Genomic DNA, 20,521 nt, shown 5'->3' on the forward strand with positions numbered 1-20,521 from the left:
GGGAATTGATAGTTTTTCCAAGACGTGTAAAATAAAAAAAAATTTTTAATCTACTAGAGGGTGAAAAACCCAGGCTTCCACACAACAGGATAGGATTCAATTCTTGAGTCAATTATATGATTTTTGATGATACCACTACGATATAATTTCCTTTTTTTTTGCATTTCCCCCTCCCCCCCCAATTTAGATGTGGCCGATGGCTGTCCACAAGACAGGTCTCCCTCCAACAGCACGGGCCAATTTAGCTCCGTTAGGCTCCCAGCTACGTGGCATCATCAGGATTCAAACTAGTGAATTAGTGATCTCTAGATGAAAGGCTGAACACTTTTCTGTTGTGCTACTCAGGAGCTCACCATTTCGTTTTAGGGTAATGATTAAATTTTTGGCAAGGCCATTACATCTGCTACGACACATTCGATTCTTAAGGCAAGGATTCGATATTTGACTATACCACTGAATCTGCTACGATACAATATGATTTAGTATACTCTGATCGACACGTGCCCAAATGTGTTCAAAATCTGGGGTAGGGCCATCATTAAAGGACATGGGACATGAAACATAAATGCATGCTATATCAGTTTCTTTCCATTAAAAATATGAAATAATTGCATCAACAAATACAAAATTATCTATTAAATTCAGCAAAATCGTTATATTTGTGATGATTATATGGCATTTCTGCTCGAGCTCCAATATGCATATTTTACAACCGGAAGAGCCGCTGTCACGTGATTATACGTCACAAAAACTTTCGGGTACAGCACAAGCGGGTAGATGAATATAGAGAAGTGTGAATCGTGATGATGACGAATGCGACAAAATAGTTTTTGTGTCTTGGATGACAAGAAAATTGTTTCGTTTTTAGAGTGTTTAACGTACATTGAACATCATGGTGTATTGCGACCTCCCAGTCAGTCAGACGTGCTGTTACTCCTGTTAGCAATGTAGCTAGGCTCAGCATGGCCAATGGTATTTTTTGGGGCTGTAGTTAGATGCGACCAAACTCTTCCACGTTTTTCCTGTTTACACAGGTTTATATGACCAGTGACATGAAACAAAGTTCAGTTACACAAATTGAAACGTGGCGATTTTCTATGCTATGGAAAGTCTGCACTATAATGACAGGCGTACTAACACCTTCTGCGCGCTTCGACAGCGCATTGATACCTTCACTCGGAGTTGTACCATTATTTTTTAGACAGGGCGGACGGATCAGGGCATTCGCCCGCCTGGCCGTGCCCGACGAGGAGCGCTCTCGGCCGGCTTGGGAGGCAGACGGCAGCCCCTCCTGGAAGTGTGGTTTTACCATGGGCCTCATGCGGAAAAACGCCGAGGTGCATTCACTAAGCGACTGAAAGCCGAGGTAAGGATTAGTATTATAATTTTGGGTGCATCAATTATTGATTATCATAATTCTGACTCGTTTCGCCATTTTGAATGTTTTCATCTCGGACTCTGGAAGCATTGTATCTCAATCAATCTCGAAAAATATCAGCAAAAAAAACTAGCTTGCAACGGACTTTAGCTAGATCTATGATGAACTTTCAATGTATGATACAAAAATAATACTTCTTTCAACAGATCATTAGCCTTTGAGCAGAATTGTAACTTACCAGGATGTGTTATCGAGCCGACCGCTTTCAGTTTCATGGGGATTGAATGAACTCTCACTCATCTGACCCGTCAGAGTAAAGACAAGATCTATGTTCATGTGAATTTCCAGCTATCGGTTCGAATTGATAGGGTCTAACTTCACATCTCTGTGAAACATCGGGAATGTCACTGTCGATGGTGTCCATTTCGGTACCCTGTTTACATTAGATACCCAAGCGCTGGCTCCTTGGAAAGTTTTTGTGACGTCACGGGTCACGTGACCACCTAGCTAATTAACGAATCATTGTTTTACGCTGATGTATAAAAAAGTTGAATAATGTGATGATTTTCACATTTTTGACTCCCTGCAGTGATTTAGATGGTATTTCTTATGTCCTTTATACATAATTATACCCAGAAAAAAAATCCATGTCCCATGTCCTTTAAATTGTGACTGATGATGCTGTAGTGAAAAAAGTAGCATAGATACAAGCAAATCATTTCCCTAGCCTATTAAATTATTTACACTTCAGTTTAAAATGTGAATTATTAATGATTCATTTCAACTGCTGCCTTTTAAACTAACGCATTAATCCAAACCGGACCATCATTACACCCCTAGGATCTACAGAACGTCAGCATCCATAAAGCCAAGGGACACAAAAGGCGCTGACAACGAGTTTGATTTCACGGGCACGCTGTGGGGTCGTTTCATTAAACATACGTAGGAGGTGGGTGTGAAGGAATGAGGGAAGAAGTAAGCAGTCAATGAGAGTTACTAGAGCTGCTGCAGGCTTGAAATGCAATTATCACACTTAAAAGCCAATCCTTGATTCTTTTTCAAGTGCACTTCCCTAACCCTAACTTTTTCAGATACCTTTTATAAACCCATGATGAGATTTATTGCATGCCTTTTTGCACATGTTGGAGTTTTCTAAATATAGTGCTGTGTATATTCTATAAAATTAAAAAGGGCTGATGGTTTGTGGTTTCCACCATAACCACCGATAACGCGAAAGATCAATCTTTGAACAGAATTTGTCCACGTTAATAAAAGTTGTGCACAACGCTGACAGAGGTGAAGGAGCGTTTCATGGCGTTCTGGTTGTTAACGAGTATAAAGTAGCTGTGGGAGCGAGATGTGACAGCAGTGTTTTAAGAGCACTGTTTAATTAGCAACCATCAGCCTCGGCAACTCCAAACATGCAAGTTCACAGGCAATTTAACAGGCAAAGATGAAGTGTTATGTTTTTTTCTACATGACATCTAGAGATAAGCAGCTGTAAATGATTGTGCGATATTTTCCTTGCTGGTCACATTTGTTTCTGTAGATTAATTCTAGAAGACTGATTCATTCCTAGTTAAACTGTTGGGTTAAAACTTAAAGACGCTACCATACCACTTTTCTGATATGGATACTGAAATGCTGAGTGTCAGCAGATAGATTCCCAAAGAAATGCTTATGCTTTAAAAACTACCAAGCATTGAAATTATTTTTTATTTTTAAAGTTTCTTTATGCATAAACGTTTCCTCTTCCAAATCGAATGCCATTTCTCTCCAATATCTGATTCAACATTTTCCTTTTCTGCCTCCATCAGCCTGATAACTGATCCTGGACATCAGACTCCGTGATATAATAATCATCACAAATATCACAATACACTTTGATATATTGCAGCACCAAGTAGCAGACTGAATAAACTTTAACATCTAACGTTTTTCCCCCCATAGTGTGTCACTACTGTTCAGGTACAAAACACCACGCATCATGATTGTCACACAATCTTTTTTTGGTCATCAGTTTCACTTTGAATAAGAGATTAGGTCATTTTCTCAACACTGAGTTACTCAGGGTTAAGAGTGTAAATTGTTGAGTCAGGTAAGTAGTTTGAGCTTGAAGAAAATTGTGCTTCATTTAAATGTCCATGATTCTTGAATGCTCAATACTGATTGGCCTAAAACAGTTGGGTATGCAAATGTATCTCGGATCACAAAAATTCCTCACCAAACTAGACAGTTTTCACATTTTCTTAGTGCAACTACTTCTAAGCTAAAAACAATTTTACGTGGAAAAAAGGTCTCTCTCGCTCACACACACACACACCACAGCCTGAGAAAAAGAGGAAGAAAAAGAAAAATTTCTTGCAATTTTATCTACAAGCCAAGTGTGTAAGAACGCCATGTACTGGGTGTGCATGATTACTTCTTTCATCCATGTACTGAGGAGGTCATTTATTATTCCTGATGTTTAGACATGCTACTGTTTCTGTGCAAACTGTGTGTGTGTGTGTGTGTGTGTGTGTGTGTGTGTGTGTGTCCCTGTCTCCAGAGTCTCAGATACCTTACAAGGCCATTCGTGCCCCGTGTCTGCTCTAGATCCGGTTTCTCATCTCTGGATGCATCTCCGCTGCTGCTTTGCACGCGTGCGCGCACACACAGCTGATATAGAACAGAAGTATGCACTTTCCATCATGCTTTTTTTACCCTGATGCACGGGCTGATGTGGAATGTCAATGTATCAGAGTGCGCACTTGAACTCTGGCTCCTTCCTTGCTCTCTTGAACGAGGTGGCAGTGCTATTCGGCACAGAGGGTTCTCCAGGAGGTCTCTTCCTTTCCCAGGAACAAAGCTGCCCTTGTCGTCGGAGTGAATGGCTCCAACACAAACACGACCAGACGGTTTTCAATTCCTCTTCGCTACTTGACTGGGCTCTTTATATTTAGCCTGGCACAATTACTCAGTCACTGTACCATCTGTGTGCCTTTTATTCAGAATACATCTGCAACCCTGCATCTTTCAATGTATACAAGCTAGCTGGTCCACTTGTCTATATTTTTTCCCTTTTTTCTGTATACCAAGAACCATTTCAGACATTCTCCTCCCTTGCATGAAATACCACTTGGACTATTATGACAATGATCAGTTTTGGGAAAAACAGTAGGCTTGTTATTTTCTCAGAGGATGACCAAGAAAACCAGACATCTGGATGAAAACAATCACAGAGTAGCTCTTCTAAGTTGGGAAAACACACCATGATGGCATATCAATTTAATCCCATCTAAATAGGGTTAGAGTTATGTCCTGCAATTTTCAAAAAAGCATAATGCACTTATCTAGGACACTTCAAATTACTGACACTCCTCCTTGTGTGCTATTGAGGATGACACTGCCTACTGGGAGAGCGTTTTACAAGCCTTGGCGCATCATACGTTTCCCTCACCGTTATTTTTTTTAAATGTTCCTCACATCAAACCTCACCAATAATGCATTTCCAACAACACAAAAATGTGTGGGGGTTTTTAATATATAATCACACACATGCAGTTTATAATATATTGTGACAATATCATAATTAGTGATATCTGGAGTGTGAAAACTGCCTAGTGCGAGACAACGGTGAAGGCTTGCAAGTTCTGCAGTAGGAAGCGAAGCTAAAAATCTACTCCTGCTGCTGGCTTCACTTTCCTCATCAGCTCCAGAAGAGAGCCAGAAATAGCACTGATCAGTGAGGGAGGGGAGGCGAGGGGAGGTGGGGGGGAGAGACCTCTTCAAATACTGAACAGATAAAGACAGAAATCTGTGCTGTCATATCACCAAAAATACATCCCTTTATCTGTATACCCCAGGCTCCCGCTGTGTGTGTGTGGTGTGTGTGTAAACCCCCCCACTCTCTGTGTAACATCAGAAAATTGCTCTGAAACAGAATCCATCAGCAGCACTAAAAATAATTAAGGCAAAGTACGAGTGCATTTAGAAGCGCTTGTTAAAATTGGATTTGTAATTGGACTACTGAAGCTGCAAAAACATGTTAATGCTTGAAATCATTAACATTAAACTGCTACAAATTAGACACGTTTATCAAATTGCGTGATGCATGAGTCCACATTTGAACACATCAAAATGCTGATGTTTCACACAGGAATGTGAGTGTTATTGGTGAGGTTTGATGTGAGGAAGATGTTCGTCCAACATTTTACACACCAAACAGCCTGTTGGGACGAGAGCTCACCCACCATCGTGAAGGAGAGAAAAGAGACATCAGATGGAAGACAAACTCCTCCTCTGACCTCTGCCCTTGGCAGTTTACACCATACTGATCCACGATCAGTTCCTCCTTCTTGCACCAACATAATGTAAAACAGGACATCTGAGCTGAGCTCTGAGCCAACGTCATCGATTTGTCTTTCAACGCAAACATGGAACATTAAATATGTTTAAGCAGAAGCTTAGAAGGACAAGTGTAAAAGAAAGCAGACTATACCGCATTGCTGACAAAGTCAGCCTTGTAGAAACAAATTAGGAAGAAATTTTTTTCCATCTGAAGCAGGATCAGTGTGCACATCTCTCTCTCATGTGCACGCATGTAAAATTCACCCAATTCAAATGACAACATTTCAACCTGAGGATACACAATCTGCCCACGGGTTATTTCCAGTCCACATGCCAAACAAATTCTTAAACCAGTCAAACACACACACACACACACACACACACACACAGACGATGGAAAAAAAAAAAAAGACAAGGAACATAACAGGAACAGACAAAGAAAAAGAGACAGACAGGTGATTGAGTGAGGGAGAAGGGATGGTTGATGAAAACCGACAAAGACGCAAGACAGAAAGAGGAATCAGAGAACTAGATGCAATAGATAGCTTGTTATTTATTTCAGCAAGATGACAAAAAGAGGAACATTAAGATTAAAAAATTTGTGGTTGAAATAATCTACGTCAAAGTTTACTGCAAGCATACAACAGTATTTAAATTTAAAAAATGATCGTCCATCATGAATGCTTTGCACTTGATAAAGAGCCTGAACAATGTTTTAATACAGAATTATGCAAATGAATATTAATGAAACCCTGTAACCAGTGTGTCTTACATTTTTAGACACTTGACATCACACAAGTTAAAAAAAAAAACGAATGACATTTTATCTTAGATCTAGCAGATAAAATCAAACTCGCGAACAGCAGCAACAAGAGACAAAGAGAGTCAAATCGAACGTCACAAAGCCACACGTGGATTGTAAAGACACCTGACACAGGATCACTTCCGCACTGGGGGGGGGGATATAGAAATAAATAAAAATTTGTATGATTGTGTTCAAACAACACACGTGGAGCCAGGAGACATAATATTATCCCTCATGCTATAATATGAATGATTTTGATTGTTTTAGTCAGTTCAGTAAATAAAAACAGAAGAACTGATTGTTTACAATGTGAGAAAGTGCGGAAGTGAAGCCATGGACACCTGTCGGCTCATCCTCGTGACGTCACAACAGCCAAACCGGTCGCGTGCACCACTAAGAAAGCCTTCAAACAAATCCCAGCGGTCACAACCGGCTACCGAATGAACCGAGGGGGCAATAAAGCAAACATTCCACGAATAATACAGCAATAAAACGATTAAAACAAGTTATAACAAAACCAAAAGCGACAAATTAAACATTTTTACCAAGTGACACACTCATTATACCATGAACCAAAAAAATTTACCTCAGAAACTTAACCACTAGCTGAGAAGCTAACAGAAATCCACGACGATATTCTAAATTTGTAGTGATATAACCTCAAGTCACACAACATTAACGATGATATTTCGGGGTTGATAATATTAAATTGTAAACCTACCTTCTCAAGACGTTAAAAATAAAAATAAAAAAAAATTAGCCGTGGAGCGTCAGGAGCTGCTGACGGAGAGCCTGCTGCAGCGCGCGCGCCCGTCGTGTGCGAATTTAATAAAAAACCTGCACGCACGAGACCCGAGTGCTGAGTGAGTAGTGCGCATGCGCGAAGGAGAAAAGAAAAGTACTAGACAAAAAAACCAAAAACAAATCAACAATTGGTGACACGCTGCATGGCCTCCGAGAATCACTTCCGATTAAAACAACAACAACAAAAAAGGACGAGATCTAGATATAGATTTTTTTTTTTGCGAATTAAGAAATCCATAGTGTTTCGCAGGTGACACTTAAATCAATTTAGCGCCACATAATCTAAAGTTTGTGCTGCTGCTCGTTTAAAACAAAAGGGCTTAAATCGCGTCTAAGGTGCTGTGTTTTAAAGCCAGCTCGCGCGTGACCTGATAAATTATTCAAGTAGCTCCGGGATCCTGCGGTGCAACAACAACAGCCGGAGAACCGGAGGGGAGAAAACGCCACCACAAAGCACCACCGCTCAGCTTTAATCAGCGCTAAAGAGGAGCTGCTGAAGGGAGAGGAACCGCAGTGCTGTGAAAACTGTGAGCACCAGCCGCAGTCTTCACAGCGGTGGTGATGATGATGATGGGGGTCCGAGCCGAGAAATCCCCTTCCTCGCAGCAGAAGAAAACACACGCCTCGAGTCAACCCGAAGATGCTTATAAATGTTAATAAGCGTTTAAAGCCGGTAACGCTTACCTCGCGCGAGCTGCTTTCCGTCCCCGACGGCAGATTAAATCATCCGAGTCGCTTCTCGTTTCCTTCTCCGTCTCTCTCTCTCTGCTCCTCTCCCGAGTCCCGGCTGCTGCCTGCATGTCGACCACGGTGCCGGTCACGTGATCCTCCTCGCCCTTTCTGATTGGCCGACGCGGCGCACCTGCTCGACAGCATTACAAAAGTCTACCATGAAAATACTGTATTTGTATTGGATCGCGCCAGTGTTAGCACGATATTACCGTTTTAACTGATAATAGTATCGTAATGCTCGATACTAAAACGATATTATGGCAAAAAAAAAAAACCCAGCCGTCATGAAGACAGACATGCTTCACGATTGTTTTAGTGAACTATGCATAGTCTGCATGGTCTAATTATTCAATGTAGTTTTTTTTTTTACTTTAAAGAAACTATCAGAACATCTCATCTCATTATCTGTAGCCGCTTTATCCTGTTCTACAGGGTTGCAGGCAAGCTGGATCCTATCCCAGCTGACTACGGGCGAAAGGCAGGGTACACCCTGGACAGGTCGCCAGGTCATCACAGGGCTGACACATAGACACAGACAACCATTCACACTCACATTCACACCTACGCTCAATTTAGAGTCACCAGTTAACCTAACCTGCATGTCTTTGGACTGTGGGGGAAACCGGAGCACCCGGAGGAAACCCATGTGGACACGGGGAGAACATGCAAACTTCACACAGAAAGGCCCTCGCCGGCCACGGGGCTCGAACCCGGACCTTCTTGCTGTGAGGCGACAGCACTAACCACTACACCACCGTGCCGCCCCCTATCAGAACATATTAGGAATAAACAAGAATACAAGGCTACTAAGGATGTTTATTTTTATTCTTTTTTACCTAGAACCATGAGACTTTGGAATCGTTTGCCTAGTTGAAAGTAGTTCTTGAGACTAGAAACATTTAAAGTTAAGGTGCTTCAATACTTAATTGATCAATTTGATCAATTGATCAGTTCTGGGGCTGTTTTTTTTATTTATTTAATTTTTAGTGGTGTTTATAGTATGTATTTCTACAATTTGTGTATATATAGTGGTTTTGCATAGTGGATTTTATTTGATAGTTTTATATAGTAGTTTTTGTTTAATAGTTGGCGTGATGTTAAATGACTTTTACTGACTTAATAAAGATATAAATGTAGAAGAATATGTGAATTTGGGAACACCCCCATGTCCTGCTTTCAAGGGGGTAGCCTAAAGTTTAGAGAAGTAACCTGAAAGGCCACAGGTTCAAGTCCCTGGACCAGCAGGGAAAATGTGGGGGAGTGAATGAACAGCACTTTCCCCTCCCTCTGTATTCATGGCTGAAGTGCCCTTGAGCAAGGCACCTAACCCCCAACTGCTCCCTGAGCGCTGGAGCATAGCAAAGCATAGTATGTGTATGTGCTCACTTGAGTGTGCATGCGTGTGTTCACTGCTTCAGATGGGTTAAATGCAGAGGAGGAATTCTGCTGGAGTGTACATGTGATAAAATAAAGGCTGAAATTAAATAAATACATCTGTGTTGCCAATTTGATGACTTTTTAGAGACTGTGAGTGGTTTTGTTTGTACTTAAATAAAAAAGAAAAAGCCTAGAGACAAATCTAGCAACTTTTCAGTAAGAACCAATCGCTGATCACTCGTTTGTAACAACCACTCACTTATCATCATGGCTCCCAGCAACCAATCACTATTTTTTGCAACAACCAATCACTGATTAACATTATCCCCATAGACCAATCACTGATCACGATTATTCCCAACCACCAGTCACTGATTAACACTGCTCCCAGCAACCAATCACTAATCACCATTGTCCATCCATCCATTATCCGTAACCGCTTATCCTGTCCAGGGTCGTAGGCAAACTGGAGCCTATCCCAGCTAAGTATGGGCGAGAGGCAGGGTACACCCTGGACAAATCGCCAGGGCTGACACATAGAGACACACAACCATTCACACTCACATTCACACTTACGGTCAGTTTAGAGCCACCAATTATCCTAATCTGTGGGGGAAACTGGAGCACCCGGAGCAAACCCACACAGACACGGGGAGAATACGCAAACTCCGCCTCCGGCCACTGGGCTCGAACCCAGAACATTCTTGCTGTGAGGCGACAGTGCTAACCACTACACCACCATGCCACCTGATCACCACTTTCCCCATAGACAAATAACTAATCACCATCATTCCTATACACCCAATCTCCACTCACTATATTGTTCCTGACTACCAATCACTGATCACTATTTTTTGCCACAGCTAATTGCTGTTTACTATTGTTTCTAACAAGCCATTACTGATCACTGTTGTTTGTCTCACCCATGCATGTCTTTGTTTTGGGTTTTAATCTCTTTTCTTGGAGAATTTTACAGTAAATAAAACAAGTTATTCCATTTATAACCATTTCCTTCATGTCTATTTTCTGACTGTTCCTTCTTCAGTAGTCACTCTTCCTTCTTTGAGTAAGAACTATCTGAGGAGCACATGAAGGCAACAATTCAGTTCCTCAGAGTAAATATCATTATGGCACACAATATCCTCTAAACTTACTGTCTTTAATTTCATACACAGTCTTTGTGAAAATCATAAATGAAGTCACATCACATTTAAAAACAGAAAATAACATACAATCACCTACCATATCGGTGTTGAGTTCTGAATTCTAATAGGTCAGAAAGTGTCGATTAATTTTATGACAGCAAATCACAGGTTGATAGTAATGCACTCGTTATACTATGTAATCTCTATATTAACAGTTCATTGACAGGGACTTGTACAGTGCATGCCATTTTCTGTAAGGAGACATGTGTTTTAACAATTATTGAAGGATTCTTCAGTGTCAAGCGGTAAAGTGAAGTTTTCTGACATGTTCCAGAGGAGTTTATGCTTTTTTGCAGTTTCTCACTAACCTGACAACCTGCCTTTTAAAAAAAAGAGACGCTGGAGATGAAATGACTGTTTATACGGTAGCTACTCTAACGTAAATGAGAAGAGAAACTAATTTGTTTCACAAGCATTAAATATAGCTATTAAAGGATAAAAATAAAGTATGACATCTGATGTGTTAGTAAATTGCAATGGTATTAGAGGAATGAAACAGTAATGTGGGACGTGCTGCCATCATACACTGTCAGAAATAGGGGTAGAGGAGGAGTCCATTTCTGTCTCCCAGGGTACAATCTAAACTAATGTACCCCCCAGGGCTCATTATTGGACTTCAAGGAAACTATCTGTACCTTTTTAGGGTCAAAAAGGTACATGTGTTCCCAAGCAGTACATAAAGGTGACAAGATGTTGTTCCCCAGTGACAAGATGTTCCCCAGTTGTTCCCCAGTGACAAGATGTTGTTCCCCTAAAGCAGGGGTTCCCAAAGTGTGGTGCGTGCACCCCTGGGGGTGCGCGAGCTGCCACTAGGGGGTGCGCAAGATAAAAAAATGTAATGGCGATTTTTAACTCCTCTTCTACGCCGTAACGGTTCTGCAGTAGTTTGTGGCTTCATTAATTCATTCGCGATGCTCAACTGGTTGAAATCGGCAAAACTAAGGCCAAGTTTACATTAAACCGTATCTGTCTCGTTTTCTTCGCGGATGCACTGTCCGTTTACATTAAACCGCCTGGAAACGCCGGGAAACGGGAATCCACCAGCGTCCACGTATTCAATCCAGATCGTGTCTGGTCCGGTGCTGTGTAAACATTGAGAATACGCGGATACGCTGTGCTGAGCTCTAGCTGGCGTCGTCATTGGACAACGTCACTGTGACATCCACCTTCCTGATTCGCTGGCGTTGGTCATGTGACGCGACTGCTGAAAAACGGCGCGGACTTCCGCCTTGTATCACCTTTCATTAAAGAGTATAAAAGTATGAAAATACTCCAAATACTGATGCAAATACTGCCCATTGTGTAGTTATGATTGTCTTTAGGCTTGCCATCCTTCCACTTGCAAGTGGTAAGTGATATGCACTGGGGTCACACACACAGCGGCTCAGTCCCGAATCACAGCTTGTGCACTTCACTCGCGCGCTCTGTGAGCTGCGCAGGGCCGGAGTGCGCACCCTCCAGAGGGCACTCGTTGTTCAGGGCGGAGTGATTTGGAGCGCAGGATGCCTGCGGAGCCGAGCGTATCCGTGTATTGGTGTTGCTGTGTGCACGCTAATCGTTTTAAAAACGTTAATCTAATGATCCGCTGATACGGTCTAATGTAAACATGGGCTAAATGCCGATCGGCAACTAAACATCGGCAAAGACTGGGAGATGTTGAGAAAGATTTGAGGCTGAGACTGTCTTCAATTACCCCAAACATCGGAGAGCTCTGTGCCAAGATGCAGGCCCATCCGTCGCATTAATATTGGTATGTATTTGGCCAAATGGCATTGACCTTGCTAAAAATATATACTGCTACTGAAAATAAGACCTATATAGCCTATTGACCCACCCACTGTCTGTCTGTCTCTCTCTCGCTGCAGACTGAGCCGCCAGCGCTGCACTTCACAATCAGATGGATCCTCTTCTTTATCTGTTCCTGGTATGCTCCTTAATTGTTGTATCTCTTTAAAATTCATATGTTCATAATTATCATTGCTATTTTTACTGGTATTATATGTTAACTTTTTTGCAAATTAAATTCATTCTCAATTCATTTTCATAACCTTGTAATGACAGGGTTGTGTTGCTAGTGTTTTAAACACGGATGAAAATCATATAGGCTACGTTCACACTGCAGGCTGAAGTGACTCAAATCCGATCTTTTCGCCCATATGTGACCTGTATCCGATCTTTTATTGACAATATGAACGACACAGATCCGATTTTTTCAAATCCGACCCAGGCCGTTTGGATATGTGGTGCTAATTCCGATTCCTATCCGCTCTTTTCATATGCGACTTCAGTCTGAACCGCCAGGTCGCATTCATCCGACTTACACGTCATCAACAAGCCACAAACGTCACTATTCTGCGCTGAAGTAGGCGGCGGGTCTCTCAAAAAAGTTACAACAACATGGCGCATAATCACGGGCGCAGATAGAGGGTGGGACGAGTCATATTTAAATTCACCTCGTTCGGTCCCCCCCACTTATAGGGAGGAAAAAACGTCTATGCTGTTTTTCTTTGCATAAGGCAAACCTCACGGAAAAATCAAAAGACTAATTACCATTCGGTTTATTGAGGTGCACAGCAGTGTATACATATAGTTGCAACAACTCACATAAAACAAAACAAAGACTGATATTCGGTTGGTTGCGCTGCGCAGACTGCACAGGTTGCGAGCTCGAGCTTGGTTGCTATGGTTACTAACAACAAGTTTGACAGGCATGTTGGGGTTGGTTTGCTGGCAGCTTTGTCCCCCCCCAGTTTTTTGTCCCCCCCAGTTCAAAAAACGTATCTGCGCCCCTGCGCATGACATCAATGCGAGGGACGCTTCGGGCTGTGAAGGTTCTGAATCTTCTCAATGGAAGGACGCAGAGGTTAGGGAGCTGATTTCCATTTGGGGGGATGCAGCTATTCAAGCTAGATTGGATGGGTCATACCGCAACCGGGCGGTTTTACTTCCGTAAACACTGGCCATGCTCACTGCGTGTGACGTCGTCGTATCCTGCAGTGCGCATGCGGAACACTTTTAGGTCGCTTTTCGTTCATACTGAGGATCACATACAAGTCGCATATATTTGTTAATGTGAACGACCTCACAAAAAAATCGGATTTCACAAAAAAATCGGAATTGAGCATTAAGCCTTGCAGTGTGAACGTAGCGATATTTTCCCCATATCTGGCTGGTAGACTACATGCCTCGATGTGATCTCCCTTTGTAATGAATTTGCGCATTTACCGTGTTGCAACGTTTTAAAACTGTTACATTTCAATCAAATTCAAATACGAGAGCGCATAATATGTTAATGTGATTCGATGTTCTCATTCGAGCATGACGTGCTGCCTTTGTAAGACAGCTTTGGTGTGTTTTTTTTCCACTTTTGTGGTTTCCTGCAGGTGTGGCAAACGATGTTTATCATCATTTAGCACGATTAAAGATGCTTCCCTTATAAGAAAGCGTGTGTTTTTTTGAAACTGGGGAACTGGGGGTGCATCAACCTGGTTAGAGTATAGAAGGGGGTGCGCGGCCAAAAAAGTTTGGGAACCGCTGCCCTAAAGGTATAATAATGAACTTTATTTTCTGGGAGTGTACCGCTCATAAAAGGTAAAAGACAGTGGATGTTCCATAACATTAACATATCTATAAATGAATACAAGTTTCTGATGCGTACCTTGTGTATTATTTTCCAGCATGACGCTGAGTGTTTCATTCCTTATTTCATATAACATTAAGTATATCTTCTGATTCAACCAAATTGAAGGCGACTCTCAGAGAGAATGTTTGTGTGTTAATTCCTCCTTCTTGAATTTAATCAGGAGCTTTTACTGATTTGTTGACAGAAGCAGGTATGCGTGAAATGAACACAAAACCACGGGATAGAGATGCAGCGCTGTGGCAGAAAAGCAGCCCAGTGAGCGTCCATGGAGGCTTTGTATTAAAGAAAAGTTGAGTTGATACATATTGAGTGGAGGGATGTGGAGTATTACAGCCTTAAACTGTAGATTAGTCAGTATGAAAGCACTGCACAGTCATGACACTACAAATTGGAATGCTAGTGAGCCTGTCAATCCTGTAAAACTACATATCACACACACATCGATGTCTGATGCTGTAATATGCTCTGGCCCCATCCCAATGTGGCGTGGCGATGTAGCTTACAGCAGGTTATGGTCGCTGAACTGCTGGTTGTCCAGGTGGTGCTCTGAAAACAGTGTGGGCTTTATAGATAATTGGGCTAATTTTGAGGGCACTGCTGGCCTGTTAGGGCGGGACGGTATCCATCCCACTCGGGAAGGTGCTGCTCTCATTCCTTGCAGTATAGGTCATAGTCTCAGAACAGGCCTAGTTAATTTCTGACAATCCAGAACCAAGGCCAGGGAGCAGACGAACAGGCTAAACCGACTGTCTGCTAGCTGCACAGAGTTGTCACTCAGGGTCCACTACATCGAGACTGTGTCTGTTCCCCAAGCTCAGCAAAAAAGTAGAAATACTCAGAGAGTTTGTTCCAGTAACCTAATCAATATAAAATTAGATCATACTGACTGTTCAGCTGCTGCCAGCACCTTTGATCTAAAGGTGGGGCTATTAAATATTAGATCTCTTACATCTAAAGCGCTAATGGTTAATTAACTTATTACTGATCAGGAGTTTAATGTATTGTGTTTAACAGAAACATGGATTAAGCCAAATGAATATATAGCATTAAATGAAGCGAGTCCTCCTGGATACAGTTATATACACCAGCCTCGTCTAACTGGCAGAGGAGGAGGTGTTGCGGTTATTTATAATGATTATCTAGGTGTAACACAAAAACCTGGTTATAAATTTAATACATTTGAAGTTCTTCATACTCATATAATGTATGTAGCCTCAAAAAATAGGTCTACCCAGTTAATTCCGTTACTTATTATTTACAGGCCCCCGGGGCCATATTCTGAGTTTCTTTCTGAATTTTCAGATTTTATCTCAGATCTGGTTATTTCCTTAGACAAAGCTTTAGTTGTCAGAGATTTTAATATTCACTTTGATAACCCAGAAGACCCTTTGAAAACAGCGTTTGTGTCCATTTTAGATTCAGTAGGGATTAATCAGAATGTCATAGGACCGACCCATAATGGTGGTCACACCCTCGACCTAATACTAACATTCGGGTTAAACATAGAAAATATAGTCACACTTCCACAGTCTGAAGTTCTCAGATCATTGTCTCATCTCATTCAAAATATGTCTTAATAATAATATATGCACCTCACCACGCTACTGTATTAAACGTACATTCACGTCAACTACTGCACAGAGCTTTATAAATGATCTCCCAGAGTTATCAACTTTGATTGGGTCACTGTCAGCCCCTGCAGAACTTGATCAGGCAACTGAATGCTTAGAGTCAACATTCCACTATACTTTAGATAATGTAGCTCCTCTTAAAAGGAAAACGGTCAGAGACAAAAAGTTCCTGAAGTATAGAAAAGCTCTTAGTGCTGCAAGATCAACATATCTCTCCTCCCTAATAGAAGATAACAAAAATAATCCTAGATTCCTATTTAATACTGTAGCAAAATTAACCAGGAATAAGTCCACTATAGACACATGCACACCTGCAGTATGGAGTAGCAACGACTTCATGAATTTTTTTAATTACAAAATTGAAAATCTCCGACAAAAAATTCAAACTACTAATTTAAGGTCAGACAATGTAAGTGACCCTGTAGTTAACAATATAACTGTATCAGATCAGCAATTAGAATGTTTTATTCCCCTTAGAGAAACTGAATTACTTTCATTAATCTCCGCATCAAAATCCTCAACTTGTGTACTAGATCCCTTACCTACACGTCTATTCAAACAGATAATACCTGAAGTAATTGAATTGCTTCCATATCAAACCTCCCCTTTATCTCCAAGATCCTTGAAAAAGCTGTGGCACAGCAGTTATGCTCATATTTACATAGGAATAACATCCATGAAATGTATCAATCACACGGGCGATTGCTCTAAGACAGCGAGGGAGGCTCAGCCTCCTCTAAAAATGACGAACATCGTGTAGGATGAATTGCGCTAGGCTTATGTTATAGCCGACCTTATAACATTGCTATTTCAGATCCAGAATCATAGAAATATATTTGCTCAACCCAACTACAGTGCGAAATCATTCCGTTATAACTTTCCCCAGTTCGCCTAATGTGTGCGTGAGTTTTTCCCCCTCGTGACAGCGCGATGCAGCCCAGCCTCAGTGGACTTCAATGGCATTTGGGAGCGATGCGCTTTTCAATATCAAAATGCAAGACGATTATTGGACAAATACTGCGAAAACGCCCGCCCACGGACTCCCACGGACTCCCAGCCTCACAGTGGGAGGGACATGGCAAAGCTTTCCGCGAGGAGACTGCTGATTGGTGAAAGCGGCCGGATATTTTCTTTGATTGACAGCTCGTTTCAAATATAGACAGGCAGCGGTGAATCTCAGTTCAGCCCCGTGCGGATTCGCAAGTGCTGTGGTGTATTGTAAGAGATCAGCTTACATTTCGATTTCATTCATTACATACGGTTTCTACCAGCTTTTTTAGTTTGTATATATTTTCATTGTAAATAAAGTGTAAATATAGTGTTGTCAAGTTTGCTATCTTAGTTCCAGAAATTTCATTTATTTGAGTGACTGAACTTGAACTTGAGGGGGCTAGTTAGCTAGCAAGAAAGCTGCGCACGGATGCCAAGCATTGCTGATTTAATTTTGGCGAAGCCATTTGCCAGTCTTCCTTTCGAGGAAAAAATTAAAATTAAAGAGCAGGGTAGACCAACGCCTAAAATTGACTTGGTGAAAAAGGTAGGGAATAATACTCGTTCCTTTCAGCTCTCCTGGTACGAGAAAGTGAATTGGCTAACAGCAAGTTCAGTGACGAGGAAAATGTATTGTTGGCCATGCCTCTTGATTAAACCCGGATCCGTGATTTGGTCAAACGTGGGCTTTGATGACCTGCACAATTTCACAAGGGCATATAAAAGACACGAGATCAGCAATGAGCATGTGAATGCATGCGCCCGCCTAAGCTGTCTCGGCAGAGTCAGAGTTGAGCATGCTGTGAATGAGGGTGTCCAGAATATATATTTCTCTGGATATGAATTAAACACAGCTACAATCTGGAAAACATTTTTAAACAAAAACACAGCCGAGAACATTTCACACTACAGACCTGGATTAAAAGTGAAGGGTTATCAAAATTGTCAATAAAACATTTCTCAGTCAAAATAAGTAAAATATAGGGAAAGTGTCATTGAATGAAATGTGTGGCCCCCAGCTCTATGTTTGGCTCCCCAAGGTCAGTGCTTGTGCCTATTCCAGAACACTCTGCTGTTACTGCTGAGGTTCCTGACAAAGAGCTGCTTTCAATAATGATCAATTTTTAAACAACATGCCACAATTTTAAAATAAAAATGTTAAAATATACCCCCCCAACACCACCATCATGTATATTGGACAGTAGGCTAATGGGCCAAAAGAACCTGTTATTTCACAGTTTGTGACCCTGCCAACAATCAGCCAGATCAGAGGCAAGAGTATGGGCAAAATTTATGTGTTTTTTCTTTTAAAATCTGGAAATATCGTAACCAACCAGCCTCCCCTGTTTGAAAGACTACCAGTCGCCACTGATCAATCAGGATTTAGACCTCATCATAGCACAGACACAGCTCTGGTGAAAGTAGTAAACGACCTACTGTTGGTGTCTGATCAGGGCTGTGTGTTGCTTGTGTTGCTTGACCTGATCATTCCATTCTTCTGGATAGACTAGAAAATGTTGTGGGAGTTAAGGGAACGGCCCTCTCCTGGCTCAGGTCTTATTTAACTGTTTAACTATTTAACTATCAGTATGTTGATGTAAATGGTGATTTTTCTAGACATACTGAGGTAAAGTTTGGTGTTCCACAAGGTTCTGTCTTGGGTCCACTACTTTTTTCTTTATATATGTTCCCTCTGGGTGATATTATTCGTAAACATTGTATTAGTTTCCACTGTTATGCTGATGACACACAGTTGTATATTTCTGCAAAACCTGATGAGAGACACCAGCTTAACAGAATAGAGGAATGTGTGAAGGACATTAGACACCGGATGCTTATTAACTTCCTTCTGCTTAACTCTGACAAGACTGAAGTACGTGTACTAGAACCACATGCAGCTAGAAGTAAGTTTTCTGATTACATAATAACTCTGGATGACCTTTCTGTTTCTTCACGTGCAGCAGTAAAAGACCTCGGAGTGATTATTGACCCCAGTCTTCCATTTGAAACTCACATTGATAACATTACCTGGATAGCTTTCTTTCATCTCAGAAATATTGCTTAGATAAGAAATTTAATGTCACTACATGACGTGGAAAAACTAGTTCATGCTTTTGTTACCTCTAGGTTGGATTATTGTAATGCATTACTGTCAGGATGTTTCAGTAGGTGCACAAACAAGTTCCAGTTAGTCTAAAATGCAGCAGCAAGAGTCCTTACTAGAACTAGAAAATATGACCACATCACCCCTGTCTTATCCACACTGCATTGGCTCCCAATCAAATTTCGTATTGATTATAAAATACTACTATTGACCTTTAAAGCACTGAATGGTCTCGCACCACAGTACCTGAGTGAACTTCTGGTCCTCTATGACCTGCCACGCCTACTTAGATCAAAAGGTGCAGGCTATCTGCTGGTACCTCATATAGTGAAGGCTACATCAGGGGGCGGAGCCTTTTCTTACAAAGCCCCACAGTTATGGAACAGCCTTCCAAGTAGTGTTTAGGAATCAGACACAGTCTCAGCGTTTAAGTCTCGGCTGAAAACAGATCTGTTTAGTCAAGCCTTGTGTTAATGGTGTTTATGAGGTAAAGGAGTAGATCTGGAGGATCCTCAGACAGAGTGTTTTGGTAAACTGGAATGTATGGATGCTGTCAGTCCCCCACTCGCTTGCTCACTCGAGTTTGTTGATGGTGTAGTGGCTTTATGTCCCGGGGCTCCCTCATGCCTGTGTTACCTTCTGAGTCTCCCCTTTTAGTTATGCTGTCATAGTTAGTTTTGCAAGGGTCCCTGCTTGCAGTCAGCGCAATGCAGTATGTATACTGTTCCTACTTATTCAGGTGACATTGGGCATACCTAACAACCTGTGTTCTCCTCCCCCCCCCCATCCCTCTGAGTTACATGTTGGTCCTGGGATCGAGATGCTGAACCTCTTCTGCTCCTCGGACCTGCCTGATCCATCCTGGTGCCCTGTGTCTGGTTGGAGTCTCATCACATCGCTCCTGTGGAGGACGGCCCCATGTGGACAGTTGAAAGTCACACCTGGAAGATGCTCTGGACTCTTACAGTAATGCTTTTATGGCTGAGGACTACAGCTGACTTGCTAACTTTAGGACTGCAGTTGTCATGAACAGTTTTGCACTCAAGTTTCCATCAATGAAGAGTTTATAACATCAACGAAACTGACTTCATGTTAATGTTATTGTCATGTTGTCTGTTATCACCCAAATGAGGATGGGTTCCCTTTTGAGTCTGGTTCCTCTCAAGGTTTCTTCCTCATGTCGTCTGAGGGAGTTTTTCCTTGCCACCGTCGCCACAGGCTTCATCATTGGGGATAGATTAGGGATAAAATTAGCTCATGTTTTAAGTCGTTCAAATTCTGTAAAACTGCTTTGTGACAATGTTTATTGTTAAAAGCACTATACAAATAAACTTAACTTCACACACACACACATACGCACACGCACACACATCAGGAAACGCTGACACTGCATGTTGTGTAACACACACCACAAACAGGAAGTGAGTTTTTATGCACGAAGGCGGAGTACTTTGGTAAAGGAAATTAATGGACAGTTTCTGCTCACAAGGGTACACTAACACCATTCATCACCACACACACAC

At 41.7% G+C, this 20,521-nt stretch overlaps 1 protein-coding gene across 7 annotated transcripts in view; it reads right to left on the minus strand.

The window, feature by feature from the left end:
• strbp (spermatid perinuclear RNA binding protein) overlaps positions 1 to 8,118 on the minus strand; it is a 157,861-nt gene extending 149,743 nt beyond the window's left edge. For 4 of the 7 annotated variants that reach the window (XM_060908929.1, XM_060908925.1, XM_060908924.1 and 1 more), the window contains exon 1: positions 8,001 to 8,117. The gene's annotated coding sequence lies outside the window, so the exon portion shown is untranslated. Of the gene's footprint in view, positions 1 to 7,233; positions 7,340 to 8,000 lie in introns of those variants that run through there. The other 3 variants (XM_060908931.1, XM_060908926.1, XM_060908930.1) reach the window with 3 other exon arrangements.
• Between the last annotated feature and the right edge of the window lie 12,403 nt (positions 8,119 to 20,521).

This window comes from Neoarius graeffei, chromosome 25, assembly GCF_027579695.1.
Source record: "Neoarius graeffei isolate fNeoGra1 chromosome 25, fNeoGra1.pri, whole genome shotgun sequence".
Lineage (NCBI taxonomy): Eukaryota > Metazoa > Chordata > Actinopteri > Siluriformes > Ariidae > Neoarius > Neoarius graeffei.